Consider the following 16,870-nt stretch of genomic DNA (forward strand, 5'->3'; position numbering starts at 1 on the left):
TCCGTACTTCGGAATACAATGACCCTCCACTCGGGGTCTAACGTAAAAGATATCAAAATAAAACTAAACTCTAATTTAACTTTAGAATAAGATTGGCCTTATAATAACAGGAAGCGTATGTAGCACAGAGACTGTGAACACTACAATACGTTTAATTTATCAAGAGGATTAATACCTCTGGTCTGGAAGGCAAATAGCAACTGCGTAACTTCTAAGGTAAGCGGCCTGCTTCGAACTCACTGCTTCCTCTCTCTTTCGCTTGGCAAAAAGGCCACACTTAAATACTTGGCGTTCGCCAGACAAACTTTGCATAAAATCCTCCACGCTTATAATTCTGGCCGGAAGTAGAAAATAAGAAGTGATAGTAAAGATTTAAAATAAAATAAACGTTAGTAAAACTTAAGATCCTTACATACTTTCCACCAGAGTTAATTAGTTTGAAACTGAAGTCTAAAACGACCTTGTTGAAAACTTTTAGCTCTAGAAACTAACGCGAGGCCAACCTTTTACAATCATAACTTCGTTAGAAACTAGAAAATTTAAAAGAAAGAAATTTGTTACAATAGCAGCTCCCAGGATCTACAACAATCTTTTTTTTTCATCTGTACTGCATCTAACCAGGAGCTTTATTCAATTCTGGTTCCTTCCAGAGATCTGGAAGGAAAACTAGTTTAATGAAATGTTACAGAATGACATTGCAAATAACATCTACAATATACTTCTCTTAACATTCTTATTTCATTCATGACTATTTTAATTATCTCTCCCCGTGCTCTCTGACATGTGTTGTAAAAGAACACCAAACACGAATGTGTTTCTGTCTACGTGTGCCACACTTCCTCCTACAATCAAAACACTAACGTGTTAAAATTCAACATAACGAGACCTCTTAACACACCCTACTTTCAACTCTAAACCCTGAGGTACTATTCTAAAAGTGGCTAACTCTAAAGTGTAGCGTCAGAGAGCCTAACTACATCATTCAACCTTTACCACATATTCGTCATGATTTTAATCTTTACAGTCACACGAATAACAAATTTTTAACATTACTTTCACTTTTACCATATCACGGTACTTCTTAACATTTAAAATAACAGTTCACATGTATATAAGAACATATCAACATGCCGTTAATTTTACACATTTGAAAACATACATTAGTAGTACATTGTTAACTTCTATTCTTTTCAAAGCAAGTGCCAATTCTTTCTACATTGAAATAATACTACATTTCAAAAAGTCTTTCAGACTAAAACTTCTTTCTTGCTAGAATGTTTTAAATAAAATTTATACAATAACTTTTTACAATATTTAAGTCTTTACACAACGCTATTATACATCAACTTTAGTTTTACGCGCGAGTAATTGAAAAACATAATAAGAAAATCGGTCATAACTCATTTCTCGCCCTTTTGGCGATAAAGGTAGACCTCGCATGAGGTAAAACTTCTTGAAATCTGCCACTTGCAGTAAGAATGAAAGATTAACTTAAGTTTGCAAAGTAACATAAAATTTTACTTATCTTTGTAATATTCGGACATCCTTTTCTGGGCCCAGTCTTTAAAGGTATAGCAGATAGTAGCTTGGTTGATCCTCCTTCTTGTACGGGCTCGCCCTTCAGTGCTTTCCTCTGGAAGCTTCCGTTTTTCACCAGTACGGCCACCCTTAAACACCTTCCTTTTGTCCTCTGCTTGTGGTCTTGGCCGTTTGAAGGCAGCTGGTCTTGGTGGAACCGGGAAACTTCTGTCGTGATCCTGCTTGGACCTCGTTGTTGACCGTTCAAATTTTTCTTGTACTTTTTCCTCCGCCGCTGATGGCCCTTCCGCAGTTCGGCGACTTTTGCTGCGGAGAGTTCTGTCGGATGAGTCGATCTTCCGTTTTAAAGCCGGGTTATAGTTGCCGTCATTTCTCCTGGTCCTCTTCACATACGTCGTCCTTCTCCCTTCTTCATTCTGGGGGTGTTCGTGAACTCTGTTTTCTGGACGGTGGAACGGCTTCTTTTTCTTTTTACCTTCAATTTTTCCGCGGGGCAATTTTCTTTTCACTTGCTTCTGTCTCTCATTGGCTTGCCCTTGTACTTGTCGTTTTCCCACCTCTGGAACTTGTACCTGCGGTGTCTGCCGTGCCGGATCCTGCAAAAGATCTGAAAAGATTTGCATTTTATTACGATCGAAGTAGGGCTTAATTTGATCAATATTTGCGGAACAGATTTCACCATTTCTGGCCTTAAACACTACAACAGCGTGAGTTATTTTTTCTATAACATATGGTCCTTCAAATCGTGGAAAAAATTTGGCAGTTTTATCTTCTGGTGCTGAAGAAAGTGAATGCTTAATTTTTAGTACTTCATCCCCTACTTTATAAGTTACTCCCCGTCGTTTCAAGTCATAATACAATTTTTGTTTTCTCTGTGCTACTTCAGTATTCTTCTTTGCCTCCTTAATTAGTTTTTCTATATCACCCATTTTAAATTCTGGGGCTCTTTGTTGCACATAAAATAATTTATCTAACGGTGTTATAATCTTTCTGCCTAGAAATAACTCAGCAGGAGTTTTTCCCGTTGTATCATGTTTTGCGGTCCTAAGGGCGAAAGCAAATTCATTGACATAGTTATCCCAGCTTTTATGAAAATTTTTAACATAACTACGGATAATTTTCACTATATTTCTGTTGACCCGTTCCTCTATATTTGATTGCGGCCGATACGGGACCATTTTTAAATGACGTATGCCCAGTTTTTGGCACATGTCTTCAAATATATTACTTACAAATTGAGGACCATTATCCGATATAACTTTTAGGGGCGCCCCGTATTTTAAAATATATTTATTTAAAATAGAATCGGTAACTAATTTCGCGGAGGCTCGTTTTAAGGGAACAATTTCGGTCCATTTACTAAAATGATCAACCATAACAAGGAGATAGCGACTTTTGTTTAACTGACTTTTTGGGAAAGGGCCCAATAAATCGATGCCGATTATTTCATTTGGAAATTCGGATTTAATACTATTTAGAAACCCGGCCGGGCGGAAATTAATATAATTAACGGCTTGACATGTTGGGCAGGACTGGACATACGCCCTTGTTAACTTTTGCAGTTCAGGAAAGTAGACTGCCTCGCGTACGCGTTGGATAGTTTTTCGAATACCAGCATGAGAAGCTAAAGGGCTGTCATGGAGTTCTTGCAGGATATTTAATCTAAGACTAGCTGGGATAACAGGTCGAAATTCGTTGTTGGAATTCGTAGTTTTTGTATAAAATAATAGACCATCTATTAGTTCGTAATGGGCCGCCCTATTTCTTATCGCCACAATATCTTGGTGGCTAAAATTTTCAGGATCCTTCAAATACTCATAAATACTTCCAAACTCAGGATCCTTACCCAGTTCGGTTATTACAGTTTCTCGGGAATTTATTGTACACGCTGTAAGCACTGCAACTTTTACGGTATTACCCTGTTCGTCTAATTTAATTCGTGATAGGGCATCTGCTACGATATTTTCCTTTCCGGGGGTATGCTTGATTACCAGATTATATTCTTGCAGCTTGAGTGCCCATCTTATTAACCTTGGGGATAAATTTTTCCCTGAGTACAATTTAGTTACCGCCGCATGATCAGAATATACTGTTATCGGCGCTTTTCCAAAATAGACTCGGAACTTTTGCACTGCTAACAGAACTGCAAGTGCCTCTCTCTCGGTCGCGGAATAGTTTCTTTGTGTTTGATTTAAAGTTCGGCTAAAAAATGCCACGGGCTGCTGATTTTGCGAAAGTACCGCTCCTACCGCATAATCCGAAGCATCCGCTGAAATTTCTAAATTTTCATCCTTTTCAGGAAATTTTAACACAGGGGCTTGCGTTAATGCTTGTTTTAATTTTTCGAAAGCACTATTGGCTTCGGCCGTCCACGAGAATCTTGCCTTTTTCCTTTTTAATTTTAACAATGGCTCAGCGATAGCCGCAAAATCTTTTATAAAGGACCTATAATATGAACAAAGTCCTAGAAAAGAAGAGAGCTTCTTTGCCGTGTTTGGAGTCGGATACTTTTGTACAGCGATTATTTTTGATTCATCTGTCTCGATCCCTTTTTGCGATATTTTGTAACCTAAATATTTTAATTCAGGGGCTGCAAATTTGCACTTTTCGACATTAACTTTTAGACCGGCCTCATTTAATAAAGAAAACACCTGTCTTAAATCCTGTATATGTTGGTCGAGATTATCACTAGTAATAATGATATCGTCTAAATAGATAAATGTGGACTTTCCAAGAACAGGTCTTAACACAATGTCCATGCATCGCTGAAATGTTGCTGGGGCCCCAGAAAGGCCAAACGGCATACGCAAAAATGCATAAGTTCCAGACTTGGTTATAAAAGCAGTCTTAGGCACGTCCTCAGGCCTGACCCCTATTTGAAAATAACCATTCGTTAAGTCTAAAGTCGTCATAAATTTGGTTGATTTTATGTTCCTTAAAATTTCTTCTATGATCGGTAACGGATATACCGGATATTTCGTTATGGAATTTAATTTACGGTAATCAATAGCGAATCTCCACATTTTTGGATGCTCCAAAGGATAATCATTATTTTTCTTACATAAAACCACCGGGCTAGCATAACTACTTGAGATGGGCGTTATGATCTTTTTACGTAGCATATCGGTAATATGCCATTCTATAATTTTTTCCTTATTCTTATCATACCGGTATGGTTTTTGACGAACCGGCAATGCATCTCCGGTGTCAATACTATGGTTAGTAACCTGAGTAAATCCTGGAATATCACTAAATAAGGAAGCAAATTCACTTACCACTTGTCGGATTCTATCTTGCTCGTCATTAGGCAGGTGGTCAAGATTTAACCTTGGCGGTTCAACCTTTTCTACACGCACTGGTTTCATTGTCAGCCTAAGGGACGCTTCATTAAAATCCAGTGTAGCTTGTGCGTCTGAAAGAAAGTCTATTCCTAGGATTAAATGTGCTTGCAAATTCTTTACTATAAAAAACATCACCTTTACTTGTTCGTCCTTGATACGGATATATAAAGGTACTTTACCTACGCACTTACATTCTTTTCCTTGCGCCGCTAATACTGTCGTATTATCCGCATTATATATGCGGTATTTGCGAAAATACTTTCTAAAAAAGACCTCTGCCACATAGGAACACTGCGCGCCGGTATCCAGGAGTGCGGTGGCCGGGATATTATTCACCAAGACTTCAATCTTCGGAAGAGTCAAATTTTTCACCATTACTGTATTTAACTTGTAGGAAGAGGGGTTTTCGTGGCCTTCGGATTTCCGCACCCTCTCGTCAGCAGAAATCCGTTTTAGTTTAAATTATTTTTCCTTTCCGTGCTTTCCTTCTTTCTCCACTGGCCTTGAGACTTTTTTCCTGGGTTGCTATTGAACTGTCGACGTTCGCCGGCTGTTTTTAAATGCTCGGGTTTCCTTGCCCACTGATTCGCTTTTTCTCCGTAGCCATGTGCTTGAGTTTGCTGTAGTCTTGGCGTACCAAATTGGTTTCGCTGTTGATATTGGCGTCTTCTTTCGACGTCCGCCGTTCTTCTACTTTCAAACTGCATTGCTAGCTCAAATAACTTTTCCAGTGTAGTCGGATTTCGTAATTCAATAAAGTCTTGCACTTGGGGTAGTAACCTCGGCAAAATCACTTGAATTATTTCAGGATCCGGACGGTTTCCATACAAGAGCTTGAAAACGTGAATTTTTCTTAAAATAAAGCTCGAGAGGTTTTCCATTCTTTGTTGATATATACTGAAAAGTTCTGTTTCTAATTTCGCACGATCCCTTACAACAGGGAAGGCTTTTAGTAGGGCAGTCTTGAAATTTTCGTAAGTATAAGTGGGACTTCCTGCTTGACCCAAGAGACTTCTGCCGATACATTTGAACCAGTTAAGGCCCCTCAAAGCGCTGGTAGCTAAGTTTACTTTCTGAAACTCGTGCACGGGGTAGAGCATGAAGTGGTCATCCAATTTTTCCAAAAAACTGGTTACCGGTGAGTTTCCGTTAAATGTTACTTCTGGTTTCATCGAAGCGCGCATGGTCTGGACGATGTACCCAAATCCTTCCAGGGCGGCAGCTGGCATTTCTGGATTCTGAGCCGTTTCTGCAGGCAGCACAGGTTCTTCTTGAAACTCGGCCATGGTTATTCTCCTTCGTCGGGCGCCACTATCAGGTTCAATGTTTCTTCTAACCTTCTTCGGAAACATACAAGGACCTGACTAGGAACAGAGAGCTTACTAAAGCTATGTTCACTAATTGTAGTAACTAGACAGGATACAGACGAAGGGTATACAAAACCCTTTATTTTTTCTTTATATACAATGACTTCCGTACTTCGGAATACAATGACCCTCCACTCGGGGTCTAACGTAAAAGATATCAAAATAAAACTAAACTCTAATTTAACTTTAGAATAAAATTGGCCTTATAATAACAGGAAGCGTATGTAGCACAGAGACTGTGAACACTACAATACGTTTAATTTATCAAGAGGATTAATACCTCTGGCCTGGAAGGCAAATAGCAACTGCGTAACTTCTAAGGTAAGCGGCCTGCTTCGAACTCACTGCTTCCTCTCTCTTTCGCTTGGCAAAAAGGCCACACTTAAATACTTGGCGTTCGCCAGACAAACTTTGCATAAAATCCTTCACGCTTATAATTCTGGTCGGAAGTAGAAAATAAGAAGTGATAGTAAAGATTTAAAATAAAATAAACGTTAGTAAAACTTAAGATCCTTACAACCCCTTCTAGCTACGGCCCTGGCGACCGCTGGAGCGCTGATGAGCTGCATTATGTATTCTGCTTAAGAATATAGAACACAAATGACTGTCAATTTTATTATATCGTCAGTGTTTGGTAACTTTTCCTATGAAAATAAAATTGTTAGAAATATGAGTGAAAAGACATGTATATATTTTGAATTTGGATTCAATTTAATCCCCTTCATGTAACATATAATGCTGTAATTTACGTAATAGCATTTAAAATTTTTGAATATATTAACACAAAAGGATACGGCAATGCTGTTACGGCATTCGACAAAATATGTCTCGTTTACGTATATACCAATCTTTGCAGAAGGAAGAAAATTATAGCCAATGCAGAAAATTTCTAAATTCAATTTCGCCAGATAAATTTTACATAAAATGAAAAAACAATTTTCAGTACACATAAATAATTAATTGAATGAATGTAAATTTTTAATGCAGAATACATAAATTTATTTTCAGCTCAATGTAAAACTGTTCCCACGCAAAATTTATATTATAAGAAAAAGTTAAATGTCTGTTATGTCGAATATTTCTTCACTTAGATTGCAGAGACATTCGATATTTTATGGAAGCAGAAGACTTGAAAAATGAGCAACCCCCTCTCTGGGAATTGAACCGCGGATCTCTGGAATACGCGCCCAGCGTGCAGACCACTACACCACGAAAGCACGTCAAGAAGGCTCAAGTCTAAAATTTATGCATATTTAGTATTAATTCTATATTTTGCATATTAACATTTAAAAAAATACCTGACTAAATTACTCCTGGACGGTTGTGCCTATGGTTTGTTTGATCAAGTGCGATTCATTTGTAAAGTATTGAATGGTGTACTCGCTTGCAAAACCTTGTGAATTTTGTGTTTCTTGAAAAATCGGCAATACTAAGTATGATTGCTAAATATTACATTCTTTTTAAGGGAACATTATAGTATAATAATAAGAATATTTTCTCCTTGAATATACTTTTATCAATGATATGTTACTGTAGCGCAGTTTTGCTAAATTATTATAAATCAGTTCTAATTATTCTAAGCTGATTTACTAAGACTTGGAATGATGCTCAAGGCCGGCGCTAGACGTTTTGCCGCACGGTGCCTGCTTTACAACTTCAAAATTCTGCCGCCCAGCTCTTTCCAAAGTTCTAAAAATTTTGCGTTCTCTCAATTCTGCCGCCAGGTGCGGCCACACCGATTGCATATGCTCTGGCACCAGCCCTGATGATACTAGGAATGACTAGGAAACGATAATTCAGATAATACTTATTATCTGAATTTCCTCATAAACATGATGCTTATTAAAAATTACAGATGTTTTAATTAATAACAACCTTAAAAACTGGTTGTTAATAGCTTTAATTTTGACTCCATACACTTCAACAATTAAAAAAGCCAAAAGATAGGAAGTTTCCTTGTTTTTGAGTCCTTTTCTAATACTGCTAAAATTCTGCATGATATTTGTTTTAGAACTGCTAAGAAACTGCTAACAAAATTTTAAATACAAAAGTTATACTGCAATTTTAAGTCTGAAAAGTAATTAATTCAGACTTGAAAGCTCTTGAAACATAGAACTTGAGTTCAAAACAATAAGAATAGAATTTTGCATTCATTTTTTTAATTATACGATTGTTGCTTCATTGATAACAATGTTATAAATAGTTCATTTAGAATTACACTACAATTGCTGCATTAGAATCCATATTTCTTACTAATTATTTAAACATGAACATGAGAACTATAATATTTATATGTACTTTTTTATCTCCAAAGTCATAAGTTTTCTCATAAATAGGGAATTGACTGTTTTCAACAGTTTTCACCTCTTCGTCAAGAAACATTTCTTTTACGGTCCTAATTAAAAATTACCGAACAGCAGAACATAATCTATCTCACGAAGTTTGCTAAAACAAATTCTTTCGCATTAATTTTGAATTTTATTTAACTTAAATTTATTCAATATTTCGAGTTCTGGATAATCAAATTGGCGGTATCATTCTAAAGCTGCAAAATGTAATTAAGAAGCTCAGCTTCGTTTTTAATGATTCATTTTACCACGCCACTGGGAAAAAAAAAAATATCTGAGTTTTCAGATTTTCAATTACGTCCAAAGGGCGTTTTTTTAATGTTTTGTGTGTTACCTTTATTTATTAAATATCATGTTCTTTGCACTTAAACCATAAAATTCCATTCAATAGCAATGCCGCAGCATATCTTTAGAATTTCCGATACACAGTTCCGCGCGCTGGAGACAAAAAGGTTTTTTCCACCCGTAGAGTGTTGCCGTTGCTCCCTTATCGCTGAGTTTGTTACTCAAAAATTCGTTAAAGTTTTGAAAAATATAAAATCGATAATAAATCATATTCCAGATTTCAAATTTGGTCTTCCACATGCCCATATTCGTAGGAGGATTACGTCATTCAAAATTCGATGGCTCTATGTACCATTGTTTTATCACAATGCGAGAAATATACATACATTTATGCATATTTTTCATTATTTAAAGGAAAATCTGAAAGCTTTCATATTTCATATTGCGCCCAAAAGGATTTTTTTAGCGTTTTGTGTGGTACCTTTATTTATTAAATATAATGTTCTTCGCACTTTACCATAAAATTCAATTCCACAGCAATATCACAAAATATTTAAAAAGCGCAAAATTTAAGAATTTCCAATACACAGTTTCGGGCGCTGGAGATACATTTCTTTTTTCGTACAGTGTTCCCGTTGCACGCTTTTAAATCGATGAGTTTGTTAATTAAAAAATTCGTTAAAGTTTTGCAAAATGTATTTTTTGGGAATAGCTAATAAAACAAATTCCAAATTCGGAATTTCAAGTGCTCATGTTCGATTGGAGTACTACGTTATTCAAAATTGGATGGCTCTAGGTACTGTTGTTTTTTGAAAATGCGAGAAACATTCATGCATTCATGCAGAATCTTCATTATTTAGTTTCTTTAAATATAATGCATGGCAATAATATTTTGTAGCAACAGTTTGAAAAGTGAATCAACGCAGAAAGTGAAACCACGCAAAATGTCGTTTTGAGACTAATAGCCCTTTGGGTCTAACGCCCCTTTGGGCTAAAAAAAAAAATAAATAAATGTTAAATTACCAAGTTAAAAGTCAGAAATAGCAACATTTAACCGATAAGAAAGTCAGAACTATTTACTACCTCACTCGAAAAATGCAATTTTGAATAAAATGATAATTTTGCTTCTTTATTAAATTATTCTTATAACAGGGCTTGCATGAATGGATTATATTCTACTACAAGAAATTTTTTCATACCAATAAATTGCCAGAGTTAGAGACAGAAAGTACAATAAACCCTTTCTAAGATGACCACAGGTTCATAAGATTTTGAGCTTTTGCGAATTAGAGAAATAGCTCTCAGCACTGATGTCCAAGTTCTCAGAAATACTGATCATCATAGGAAGATAATCACCAGAAGAAAGTTCCCTGTTCACATTCGGAAGTGCATTATTCTATAAATGAAAGTACATTAAGCCGATTCGATTGCGTGTATGGCCGTATCTATTTATATATGGGAAAAATTTTATTATAAAATAAATAAATTGTAAAATATATGTTACCGTTAAAGCGTATAATTAAGTTATTTCCTCGAATAAGTATTTGGCGGGTGGGGGAACTAGCCAAGCCGGTTTAGCTAATTATTTTAAAATAACTATATTAATTAGTATAGAATATAATATTTTATAAACTACCTAATGATAAATGCCGCCCAGACGGTGTAGTGGTTAGGGGAGCCAACTGCGATACCTAACGGCTTGGGTTCGAATCCAGGGGAATGCATAGTTCTAATTGTCCGTCCCTTCATAGGAGGGAAAGGTGGCCCACCTATTAGGTGACTGCATAATAAAATGACAACTGCTTCTGGTCAAGTCGAAGTCGGCTGAAGGACCATCATTCATATTAAAAAAAAAAAAAAAAAAACTTAATAAGAAAAAAAAAAAAAAAAAGTTTCAAAGGTTTCAGGTTTTAAACTACGTCCAAAGAAGGCGTTTTTTTTTTTTAACGTTTTGTGTGCTACCTTTATTTATTAAATATCATGTTCTTTGCACTTAAACCATAAAATTCATTTAAATAGCAATGTCGCAAAAGAATTTTAAGAACGCATATCTTTAGAAGAATTTCCGATACACAGTTCCACGCGCTGTAGATAATTTTTTTTTTTTTTTTTTTCGTATAGTGTTGCCATTCCTCGCTTTTAAATCGTTGAGTTTGTTAATCAAAAATTCGTTAAAGTTTTACAAAATATGAAATAGATAATAAAACAAATATCAAATTTGGGCTTCCAGATGCCCATATTCGCAGGAGGATTATGTCATTCAAAATTCGATGGCTCTATGTACCGTTGTTTTATCACAATGCGAGAAATATGGATATATTTATGCAGATTTTTCATTATTTAATTTCTTAGAATATAATGCAGGACTCTAACATTTGGTGGCAACAGTTTGAAAAGTGATTCGCCGTTTATAGTGATTCAGCGCAAAATCGCAAAACGAAAAGAATAGTCCTCCAGGATCAAAGTCTCTTTGGAACACCACCTAATGATAAACCGTTAAAGTGGAAAAAAAATTACACTATAAAATACCTGTCGTTTTATAAATTAACTGATGATAAACCGTTAATGTTTAGAAAATTATATTTCATATTACGGATAGCTTAAATAATAACGGAATGCATAATTATTGCTAGATTCGTTAAATCGTAATAAAAAATAACAGACTATACTACGCCAATAGTTCTGTTTAGCAGCTTTCGTGTGCCGTCTTTACTGACAATTCGTCATTTATCAACACTTTAATGTGAACAAGCTGTTAGTTTCCAGTTACGGATGGATGAAATTTAGTTTAAAGACCGGCAATCATTATTTAACAGAGGAGAAACATTTGCTCCCCGTGAATTCTTTCCTTCCGGGTGAGGTGGGTCGGTTTCTTTAAGGAAACGGGTGAAGCAAATCACGGGGGAGAACATACGATTTTCCCGCAGGCAAGTTGGAAAAACCTGCTATCGAAATGACCTTGCTCAGCTGCAGCCAGCTCAACGTCTTACCCTTAAAACCTCCCTCAAGAGAGCCCGCTATAACCCTGCCCGTTTGGCAGATTTCCCTATCTCCAATCGGCGACATTATTTGGCGAGATTTTAGAGTTCCTTTTTTTCCGTTCCTTATTTTCCGAGTGACATTTTTTCCGTTCCTTATTTTCCGGGGACATTTTTTCCGTTTCCCTTTTTTCCGGGTGACATTTTTTCCGCACACCGTGTCACACTCCCGGGGCCTTTCCAGTGACCTTTCCTCCTCTTTCTTTCCTCTCCTCTTGTCTAGCTCTCTCTCTCTCTCCTATTTTTCTCCCTTGTGGTTTCCTCTACTGGAGGTTGGGGCTCACTGTGAGATGCAGCTACTACCCAGGCAGCACGTCTCCAAAAATATACGTATAATTTGGTAAAATAAGCGTATGGTATTTTTTTTGCACGTAACTTTTACGAAATTTATACGAATGAAAAAGGCTGAAGTTACTGTAGACTCTTTATCGTTATTTTCCACACGTTATTTTTACGAAAATTATACGAATCCGAATGTACTGGAAAAAACTACCGCCATAATGGTATATTTTATTCGTCACTTTTACCCATATTATACGAATCCGAATGTTCTGAAAGAAACTACTGCCTTTATGGTATATTTCATTCGTCACTTTTACGGATATTATACGAAGTCTAAAAAGATTGAAAATGAAGTTTATTAATTCAAAATATTTAGTGCATTTTTGGCATTTCACTTTGTTTTCCTTTTCCACGAACATGAAAAAAGGGGCATTCATATATGAGGCTAAAATTTTTCTATGAATTTTAACATGAGCTAAATCTTTACGTGCATTTTTGCAAAAAATTAAATTTTTTAAATTTAAAGATCTTCAAAATAACTTATTTATTTTCTTATATCAAATTTGTTATTTTTATTCATATCAACACTTACATTAATTTACACAATTTAATTTCTTTTATGAAAATCCTATTACCCATTTAACTGGAATAAGCTGTATATTAAATTTGTGTACTTACTGAGTTTGGTATAATACTCGCCTTATTTTATTTAGCAAATGTGGGCATTTAAATTGGAATAAGACTAGTAAATCTTTCATGTCGAGGAATAGAATAATAAATAGAGCAGAAGATGCTTGAAAATGTTTAACTTCTTGAAGAATAGTTTAATATAGACCAAATGATCATTAATTATAATCAAAGATATACTAATATTTTTATTTAATAATAATAATAATAACTACGAAATTGCAAGCTGAATCCTGATATTTTGCATATATTTCAGTTCCTTTAATCTTTGTTATAAAAATCACATGAGGCTAACATTTTTTAATTTTGTTTAATGTACGGGAAAAATGATATAGCGATTTTAATCATTTTTATATGAGGAAAAAATAAATAAATAATTATATTATATTTTATATTTTTCCTGAAACAGTTAAAGACATTTTTAATATGGAGATCTACAGAATAAGTACAAGGGTCCAGTTAAATGAACTCAAAATTTACATAGTTAATTTTACGCTAACTTATAAAAATTAACCGGATTTACGATTATACACTGAGCATGCGCATACACAGATATTTCTGTTTTTCGTAGAAAAATTGAATTATTACCTTAATACAGAGATGCTGTGAATATAAATTTATATAATGCAAAAGTAAGTTTATTTCATATGCTAATTTATAGGCTTCCTTAATATGTTTAATTATAAAGAAAAAGAGGAAAAAAAAAAAAAAAAAAAAGCGTTGTAATTCTTGTTCACTGACCAATGGCAAAGCAGACACTTTGTACTTCCGGTTGTGGCGGGATATTTGTGAAGACAGTAATGGCGGTCGAAAAGAATGGTAAAGTCACAAAGAATACTGTTTGTTCGTGGATTGGCGTTTGTGACTGAATGAATCGATGTTACTAATTATTTGAAGAAAGTAAGTGAATATTTTATATTTTCAGTGTTTAATACTCGTACTTTCTTCACTTATATAAAATTTTATAAATAGTGTCTGTGTAGGAAATGTGATTTTCCATGTGTTGTTGTTCTTTTGTGTACGTGCCTAATGATTCATTTTCAGGATTTGGTACTGTTAATGACATAGAATACCAAATCAATAAATTGAAAAAATTTTGCACTAGTCTGTTTCTTACTGTTTGTGTCACTCCTGTTTGTATGTGTTTCACCTTTTTATAGTTATGTTATTTTTACACAAACGTCTTAATATTTATCTTAAAGCATACTGTAATTAAGCAGGAAATAGCTTTTAATGGAAAAAGAAAGGCAATATTAACATGACTAATTGTTCAGAAATCTGTTCTGGAACTATTATCTACCTTATGCCAAAAAATAAAGCATGTAACTTTCATTTATTTATGAAATTTTTATTTGCTTAGTGTTTTCCCTAAAAATAATTTAATTTCTTATTTTTGAATTTAGTTTTATAACTTTGCTTTAATATATAATCTTTAACTCAAAGATATTGTGCTATTAAAAAAGGAAATTTTATGCGATAAAAACACGGGTACTTTGTTCCAAATATGTATTAATTTTTTGTTTATATATATACTGAATTTTCATGCACTTGTAATTACTGAAATATATCCTTTCATGAATAATAAGTAAGTCCTCTCATGAATGCATTTCTTTTTTGTTTGTTTGATTTTATTGTTTTAAAAGATCTGCCATAGTTAAAGAAAGAAAATAAAGTAAGAATGCTTTACTTTCAATTCAATAAATTTATTCCTATTTACTGCAGCTTGAGGTTTCTCTAAACATAATTTTCGAAGTCAAAACTTGATAGTTATGTCGATTATTAGAATTGCATGAAATTTTTTTTGAAAAGTTAGTATTTGATCTAAAACACCTTAAATTATTTCAATTATATTTTACTAAATCATGTATTTTGATATAACTAGACAGTTAAAAAAATGAAAATTGTAAATGTGCAGAAATGCTTATATGAAACCAAGAAATTGTTTATATTTTTGTTGCTTTTTCCCTTGTAAATTATATATATATATATATATATATATATTACAGTCTGGGGAGTCAGCACCCTGCTGAATTGTAGTAAACGAGACGTCCAATCTACTAGACCATCAAAGACGCAGATTTGGATTTCTATTTCATAGTTATTGAAATCATAATGGTATGTTTGTTTAAATTAGTACTGTTTATGAATGTGATAAAAATAAATTCTGATAAGCTAAGAAATGATTTATTTTCTATTAATTATGAACTGTAAATAATGTAACCAATTTTCTTCATAGTATTTACTAAACATTTTTTTTTTTTTAAAAAAGGGAGGTAGTCTTATTTATACAATTCTTGCAGAGATACCAAGAAATAAAACATTTCATGAATTTTCACTCAGTATATCTTGATGTGTAAAATCATGTTGTTCAATGCTTTTTCACAGGAAAGTAATTTTATTGATCTAACATCTGCATAAATCAAACTTTTTTAAGAATGATTACAGTTTCTAAGCTAACTTAAAATTTTCAGATTTAGAAAATATATGCTTAATGTAGCATTAGTTTTCCATGGAATAGAAAAGGTTTTAAAAATGTTCAGTTGTTAGAGGGAAATAATACAAATGAGATTGTCCTGATATAGTTTCAGCTGGAAATGAAACTGAATTTTCGGATAGTGAAGATTTCATTTAAGAATTCCAATAAAACTGATTAATGTAAATCCTCTGCATTTAAGAATTCTAATAAAACTTATTTATGTAAATCCTCTGCATTTAAGAAATCTAATAAAACTGATTAATGTAAATCCTATGATTCATGTAGGTATTCTTCTGTTATCAGGACCAGATTCAGAAATGTGTGTTTATATGCATGCATTTTTAAATGTAGGTGCTCGTGTGTGCATGTGTATATTCTTTATGTATGTATGTGTATACTTATACACATATATGCGCATACATGCATATACACATGCTTACATATCTACAGTGGAGCCTCGAGATACGAGTTTAATTCGTTCCAGCATTCAACTGGTATAGCGAATTTCTCGTATCTAGAAACAAGCTTCCCCATTGAAAATAATGGAAATTCAGTTAACCCGTTCCACACTCCAAAAAATATCAACATTTTAATATCAAGTCAATTTTTCCTAATAAATGACACTGGTAAATAATATAACCATAGTTTAACTTTGTTACCAACATTTTAATTCCTTCTCATTAATCCACACCAACAACAACTTCTCAACATCTAGGAGCACTTTTATGGTGCTTGGAAGAAACGATAATTCCTTTGGCTACATCAGGTTCCTTAATTTCTTCCTGCTTCTTCAGAATAGTACAGTCAAAAGTCTTTAATCCGGACGTCCATAATCCGGAAAGATCTATAATCCAGACCTCAGAGTTACAAACTTTCTGCGCATGCGCATAATATCTTTACGCATGCGCTTTTAATGTATAACGGACGGTATAAGCTAAGCTCTAATTATCTATTTCAGTTAATGTTGCGGATTGCATTGTTCCTTAATCTTCGAACTGGATCCGGCTTATTACTTTTTGCAGACTGTTAGAGCAATTTTGTAAAAGTAAGCTTGAACTTTCGATTATGCCAAAAAGAATTTCCGATTCTGGAGCTGCCAAAGGATCTACAAAGCGAAGCATGTTTCGATGTCCATCAAACAAAAAGTGGAATTTCTGCAAAAAATGGATAAAGGCATATCCTTTGTTTTCCTAACCATTCCGAAATCTGTTTATCAATTTCACGCTGCTCTGCGGGGATGGGGGGGAAACGTCGTGGCGGGCAATGAAGTGGAAGTTGATCTGTCAGCACTATCCTTATCTTCAAGGCTGATGTTTTTATTTTATTCGGCTTATAATTCCTTACTAAATTTAGTATTTCATCTCAATGTACTCCGTCTTTGATATGATTTAAATCAAATTCCTCGTCATTATAAATATCACGAATACACATCAAATAGTTTTCTGGTTGCAATTTTCTAATTTCGACTATGCTAATGTATGCTTTACGCATGCGCGCGTTGAAAGAA

The sequence above is a fragment of the Stegodyphus dumicola genome, chromosome 5 (genome assembly GCF_044657685.1).
Source record: "Stegodyphus dumicola isolate Sdum_Otavi_A_Nest chromosome 5, ASM4465768v1".
NCBI classification, from domain to species: domain Eukaryota; kingdom Metazoa; phylum Arthropoda; class Arachnida; order Araneae; family Eresidae; genus Stegodyphus; species Stegodyphus dumicola.